Source organism: Apium graveolens, chromosome 1 (genome assembly GCF_009905375.1).
Source record: "Apium graveolens cultivar Ventura chromosome 1, ASM990537v1, whole genome shotgun sequence".
Taxonomy (NCBI): domain Eukaryota; kingdom Viridiplantae; phylum Streptophyta; class Magnoliopsida; order Apiales; family Apiaceae; genus Apium; species Apium graveolens.
In genome coordinates, this window is record NC_133647.1 from 143,018,321 (window position 1) to 143,026,395 (window position 8,075).

Sequence of the window (8,075 nt, forward strand, 5' to 3'; positions counted from 1 at the left end):
ATTCTTCCTGCAAAAAGAAGCCAGATGGTTAGAACTTCCACAGTTATGACATGCTTTCCTAGGAGCATCAGGAACAGATTTATAGTTATTGCTTTTATTCACACCTTCCTTTCCATTCCTGTTTTTCCTAGGTGATTTTACCTTGTTTGCATTCTTAACATCTTTCAGCTTATGCTTAAGCTGCTTCTTTGTCATTAAGCCTATGTTAACCTCAGCTGTCTTTTCCTGTTTTAGTTTGTTAGAAGCTAATTCCTTTTTAACTTCTGATTTCTCATTTTCAGATTTTTCAGTTACAAACTTAACAGGTTTTAACTTCGGCTTTTGCTTATCAACAGGCTTAATTTCTACAGTTCCTTTTTCATTTTTATTTTCTCCATAACCTAAGCCCTCTTTTCAGTTTCCACTGCTTAGCAAATTTTGAGTTGTTTTGCCAGAGTTAGTCCAAGTCCTAATAATCTCTCTCTCCTTTTCTAACTCAGTTTTTAGAGATTCATTCATTTTTAGCACTTCATCCCTAACATAAAAAGCATCATCTCTATCCTTCTGAGTTTGATGGAACATGACTAACTCTTTTTCTAAGAAATCATTTCTTTTCCTAAAAGCAAGATTTTCAGAAGTTAATCTTTCACATGTTAAAGTTTGATCTCTATAACTAACAAACATGGTTTTAAGATATCTTCTCAACTCATTAATATCATCAGTATGAAAAGCATAAGTAGTCTGAGGTACCTTTGTTTCAGCAGCTTCAGAACTGCTCTCAGAACTTGATTTATCAGCATTTGCCATCAATGCATAGTTCTCCTCACTTTCAGAGTCTGAGGTGTCTGTCCAGCTTTTCTGCTTTGTGACAAGAACTTTGCCTTTGTCACTCTTGGTCTTCTTGCAATCAGGAGATATGTGGCCTTTCTCACCACAATTATAACATTTAACATTGGCGTAATCTCCTCTGTCAGACTTTACTCCTCTTCCTTCAGATCTTCTGAAATTCTTCTTATCAGAACTTATGCCTTTCCTGGAAAACTTCTTTCCCTTCCTGAACTTCCTGTATGCAATCTTTGTGATTCCTTTCACCATAAGAGCACACAACTTCATCATCTCCTCATCAGCATCAGTTTCAGGCAAGCTTTCAGAATCTGAGTCATCATCACTCTCAGAACTTGATGACTCAGTATCAGACTTTATGAAAAGAGCTTTACCCTTGTCTTTCTTTGAGGAAGGTGCTTTGGGGGATTCCTCTTCAGCCTTGAGAGCAACTGTCCTTGACTTTCCTCCTTTCCTCTTGCTTCTTTGTTCCATCTCAAGTTCGTGAGTCTTGAGCATTCCATAGATTTCATCAAGAGTTGTTTCATCAAGATTGTAGTTGTCTCTTATTGTTGTTGCCTTCAAATCCCAGCATTCAGGAAGAGCTAACAGGAATTTTAGGTTGGTATCTTCAAGATCATACTCTTTATCAACCAATGACAAATCATTCAAAAGTTTGACAAATCTATCATATAAATCATTCAATGACTCATTAGATTTTGAGTCAAAATGTTCATACTCTTGAGTGAGTATTGTCTTCCTGTTCTTCTTAACTGTTTCAGTTCCTTGACACCTTGTCTCCAGTGCATCCCATATCTCCTTGGCAGTCTTGCAGTTGATTACCCTGTTTGACATTACATTATCAATGGCACTATGCAGTAAGTGTCGTACCTTGGCATCCTTAGCAATAGATGCTATATCTTCAGCAGTGTAATCACTCTTTTCCTTTGGTACAGTCTTTGCTGCTTCACCTGCAACTACAACAGCGAGCTTGGTAGGTTTGTGAGGCCCTTCCTTGATTCTATCAAGATATTCTGGATCTGTTGCTTCCAGAAACATGGTCATCCTTACCTTCCATATGGGATATTCAGATGGTCTCAATATGGGAACTCTGATAGTCTCATATCGACTCTGAATTGATGTCTTTGATGATTCCTCAGTTTTGGTAGGCTTAGTTGGAGTTTCTGTGTCAGACATGATTGTGTTTGGATCTTTAACTGTATGTATGTTAACAGAAGGCTCTGATACCACTTGTTAGGTCACACTTTCACTGTAGAGGGGGTGAATACAGTGTTTATTACAATCAAATCAAATTTCAAGAACTTATGTAACAGAAAACAAACTTTATTGAAACAATAAACTCTGTTACAATCTGGAACTGTTATCTCTCAGTGATGAATAAAATATCACGAGAGCTGCTAGAGTTACAGTAAATAATATTCTCGATAATGATAACACTTATAGTGTAAACCCTATGTCTGTGTTTATATATTACACAGTTACAAGATAATCGCTAATTGATATGGAATATAATTCTGCTTCCTAATATATATCAATCAGATATCTTTTCTTCCAAGTATTCCATTCTTTACGGAATTCCTTCTTCATGCATATCTCTTCTTATGTTTATCTTGATCTTCTTAACTTTAATCAGCTACTGTCCTTATCTGATCGTCCTTCAGTACTTAAGTTCTGATATCTATTTCCTGATGCTTATCTCCTGATAACATAAGTACTGATATCCCTTAAGTCCTGACGTCTAGTATAAGTACTGATCAGTTAAGTACTGATTTGTCCTGTTCAAATAAGATCTGAAATCTAAACATAAAACATATTAGCCATGACATTATCAAATATATCTAACAGGTAATTACCTTCTCCCCTTTACATTTTTAACTCTCGTGTAATCATGTCACTCAGTTAAAGAAACAATTTACATGAAATTGTAATAAATTTCTGCTCACTTAGCCTACACAATAATAATACAGTTGGTGAACATGAGGAAAAAATGAATAGTACCAAATTTATAAAAGATTATCCGACCAATATAACTTGACTAAAGTGCATAAACATACTTGTCAACAGATCTCATTTACTCTTCTTTAGTTCTCTGGAACTGATAAAATAGTAGATGAACATCCACGTTGTAAAAAATTGATAGTTTGTGCCAATAAAATTTAGAACATTTTCCTCATATCGACAATTGGTAAATATATCAGTAAATCAAACACTTGCATTTTTAATGTACAAAGTATATGGGAAAAAATATATGAAACTTCACCTTTGTTGTGAGTCTCTCCATGAGATAATATCAAAACTCATGAAACAGAAGTTAGAGCCAATTTCAAATTATATGTCTTTTACAGAGACAATATACGCATTGAACATTTTCTGGTGTTGTTTTTTATCCAGCTAATTCGCTCCAGATTTCATACAAATGCCTAAAATGTATATAAAAAGGTCTCTTGATTAATAACAAAACAGAATTGTATGGAAAAATATAGAAGCTATATAACACCAACATGAGCAAAACATCACGTAAAGACACTGATACAACCAAGCACCTAAATCCTAATTAGAGCAAACCGTAGACGAATCACTACTCAATGCAGCACCTCATTTATAATCTGTACTTTCTTTTTAAGTGCAACTTGTTAGACTATAAATTTATAATAGGATAGAAATACTAATTATCTAAATACCTAGAAATTGTGCTTGGAGGCCACCACATTTGTACTTGCAATTTATAATAATTTTAAGATAGGCGAGCATAACTTTGAAAGGCCTCTGTCATGATTACAGGGATGGTTTCAAGATTTTTGATAAATACCTATAAATTTTCAGTGACAATGTCGTCTGTCCGTGGTCACTACAAGGACCAAAAACAGTCCCCATATAAATTTCGTTGGCAACCAAACACATTTGTGCAATAAATCATGCAAAACCTTTCCTAGAAAATTAATGGAGCGCATTTCTCACATAAGAAAAATCACATGAGACTTGCTTTGACACAAGAAATTCAGCCGTGCAAAGTTTTCCATCATTGATAAAGAGAAAAGTAACATGTTTTGATGAACAAAATAAAAAATAATTAAATATCTTATGCATATAATAAGGAACATATAATTACAGAATATCTTATTTTGTAATATAATTACAAAATTAAAAATAATTAAATTATCTTATGCATCTAATGTTCAAGCTATTAAATTATTTTCGTGCATCTAACGAACTTAGGATTCTATATATAATTTGAGTCAACCAAAATTAGCATTAATATTGACAAAAAAATAATGACATAATTTATAAGTAAAAATGTACCTAGAGAGATTGAAACTGTTGATTGGCTTCCCATAAAAGTGTAGAAGTGGCTGACCAACTGTTTTTTTAGTATGATCCATGAACAAAGTTCGGGCGCACGAAACTTAAATATAGATACAAATGTAACAGCCAACATGAATGTAATTACTGATTAGATATTTGTAATAATTTCCTTGTCCATACAGAATGAATCTCTATGAGGTTTCTCTGCTCATATTTCAAGCATAACACTGACCGTACTATAATACAATATGACAGAGGCGGCCTAATTAAATCAGGCATGTCTGTTAGGCCATCCATGTCAATGCCTCTAATTTTAAGTTTAAGATTATTTTACCTTGAATAGCCTAAATGAATAATCGGTTTAGGTTGGAACAGTTTGAGCCCCTTGACAACAATCAAAATATCACAAAGAAAGATGTAAAAAATTATTTAGTTGTGGCCTACTGGCCTGCAACCAATAGAATAATAAACAAAGACCAAATAACACCTAAAATAGCGAGGGTATATGAAAAAGAAGAAGAGAACGTGAATATAATTTACCGGGCAAAAGCTTAAAACAAACACCTACCATACATTATACAAGATAAGTACATATTAGATGCACTGTTCAAGAGCACAATTATGTACTCTCCTTAATCTCATGTGCTTCTTACGATAACTGAACTAATTGAAATACAGTGCTCAATATAAACTTCTAGAAAATTGAAATTTTCCAAAGCCCGATTAATATAGAGCTCAATACAAAACCCAAAAATAGTAATATGTAAATTTAAAGATCAAAGAAAACATTGTTAGTAAGCATATTTATAAAAAACTAAAGTAATAAAATCAAGCACCCAAGTAAAAAGGGAAGGCTTAATAATTAACTTAATTTTGTTAAAAATCAACTTGCTTCGATGGACAACTTTTGGCAATACAGTAGAAAGATTACTTTGGAAACAGTAAGAGCTCTTGAAATTTCTGAGATGTACTTTGGGGCACCATCTAAAAAGCTAATTTACCGTAGTATAGCTTTTTCACACAAATTTAATCATATATAACAACAATACATTAAAAGAACTTTTAATTAGATACCAAGACATTTTTATCTATTATTTAAAAGAATGCTTGTTCAGAAGGCTAATCTCCAAAAAAATAAGCATGAACAACAAATTCTTAATACAAATAACCAGAATTTGAATCGTTTACTGGATATATTGTGGCTAGATTTGCAGGTCTGAATTATTGGTTGAAAAAATATGGACATAAGAATTCTATAAGCAAAGATCTGAAAATTGAGATCAGTTTCAAGAACGAAAAACTAAAGCAAATACTATCAAATTATCCAAAATACATATTCCATGAAATTTTCGCCATACCTTTGAAATATATATGGCATTCTTTCTCCTTTCAGCATAGCTTTTCCAGGTGCATGACTACATATATATACATGAATAAATTGGTCCTCCATTTGATGATTGATGATTTGGTAGGCGGAGTGCAAAGAACTGATTGGGAGTCAAAGCAAATACACACCAAAATTTCCAAAACACATATCCAAATTCTAACATATTACTTGATGTTTACGTGTAATCCAATATATGTACACAACTATACAAAGTCGAAACTGAGCAGAAACATACCTGGTTAAATGATTGTGAGTATTATAACTCTGACACTTGATGGCGTTTGATCTAGTGGCAGATGAAAAGGCCGAAACTAATTGATATAGAAGACTATAAGCCTAAAATTGATTATTGACGATACAGAAAGAGAAGACAGAAAGCCTAAAAGTGATTAATTTGTGTTGTGCAAGACATGCCTGTATCATAACAAGACTAAGTCATATTGACAACCCTAAGATTAGTTGTATTGTAACCTTAATCTGTAATTTATACTTGTAACACTTAATGTCTGTAAAATGTAAATGGAGCGGACTGGAGCATTTTTCCCTAAACAGTGTTAAGCCTAAGAATTCTATCTGAAAGAAGATCAAGAAGGTCATGCCTCAGAAGAATTATGAAGAAGCTTGGAATTGAATAATTCTGTTTGGTGAAAAATATTCTAAGTCAAGATCTCTACAAGCCACAAAATGAGTGTTATAGAGAAGTCATTCGAGAACTCAGAAAGACCTATCGAGAACTCAGGAATTGTCTATCGAGAACTCAGGAAATGCTATTGGAGATATCGATAAGTCAGATACCCATTCGAGAACTCAGAGATATCGACAAGTATACATTCATTAGAGAACTATGAGTTATCGATAAGCCAAAGTCCATTAGAGAACTCTGAGTTATCGATAAACCAAAATTCACTAGATAACTCAGAGTTGTCGATAAGTCAAGTCAACAATGACGTTTCAGAGATATCGACAAGCCAACATGCCTATCGAGATGTCGAGTTCTCTACAGCTTAATTGGAGATCTCGAAGTGAAGAAATTTCTCTAAGTACAGAATTGCAGAACAGTTCAATATCCAAAGTTGCAAATCAACAAACAATTCACACAGCTGGATTGATAAGTCTACAAAAAGCAGCTTGAGAGATGTGTAAGATTAATGGTGAAGATTAACTGACAAAGGAGGATCAACCAATACACAGTGGATGAAGATATGCTAATCTAGATATGGAAATCTCACTTTTCCCTTAAATAGAAGTGATTAGTGATAGGTTAGAAAAGTGATTAGCACTTCTTATTATTCACTGTGTAAACCAAAGTTAACTATCATATAAAGTTAACTGTGGTCCTTTGTTTAAGAGAGGATTGAATAGATTAGAAATTGTATTCTCTCTCAAGAAAGAAGCTAAGTTCTAAACCAAGAACTTAGAGATTTTGTAGAAAAACACTGCTTGATTTTTAATATAAAATTAAGTGAGTTTGAAGATCTTTGTTTTATATATTTGCATTGTTATTTATGTTTAACATCTATTCTACAAAATTATTGATAACAACCAACTTCTAAACCCAAAGTCGATCAAAAAGTAAATATTTAAGCCAAAACACATTCACCCCCCTATGTTGTATTCATATCTAACAAGCGGTATCAGAGCAAAATCTGAAAGTAAACAGATTAGATCTTGGAAAAATGAATACACAGAAAATCAGTAGTATCAAGATTCCTCCCTTTGATAAGGCCAACTACACTTTATGGAAAAAGAAAATGTTGCTGTTTATAAGAATGGCCAATCACCTTTACATTCAGATCCTCAAGAATGGGCCCTTCACTCCTATGGTTAGAGTTGAGGAAACCACATATGGAGACATGGTTATTCCAGCTCATTATGCTCCCAAGGATGCCTCTGAGTATACTGAACCTGAAAGAGAGAAAGTTTCCCTAGATAGTGCTTTACAACTGATACTAATTGAGTCACTTGACAATGTAATGTATAATAACATTGTCAACTGTGACACTGCTAAACAGATCTGGGAAAAGATTGAGATACTCTGTGAAGGAACTGAGGAGGTTAGGTCAAATCAAAGAAGGATATTGATTTCTTAGTATGAGAGTTTTATGGCTAAACCAAAGGAAGGTATTACTGATGTGTTTAAAAGGTTTAATAAGCTGATAAATGACTTGCAGCTTCATGATAAATTTTATGATGTTGAAGAAGTGAATTTGAAGTTCTTGCTTCTCTCCCTGATCATTTGGAACAAAATATCTCTGCAATCAGAGAAGGAAGGGATTTGAGTAGAATCACACTGGAAGTGCTCTATGGGGTTCTGAAAACTTATGAACTTGAAATGATTCAAAAGAAATTATTAAGGGCTGGTCAAGGATATGTAATGGATGGTTGAAGTGCACTGATTGTGAATGATGGCCATACCTCTAATGATGAGCAAAGATCCCAAACTTCAGTAATTTCTACAAGTGAGAAAAGAGTCAATGACACCAAAAAGCAAGTCATACTGGAATTGGATGAATAAGATGAGTTCTACACTCTTGATGAGCTAGAAAAATTAATGGCTTACTTG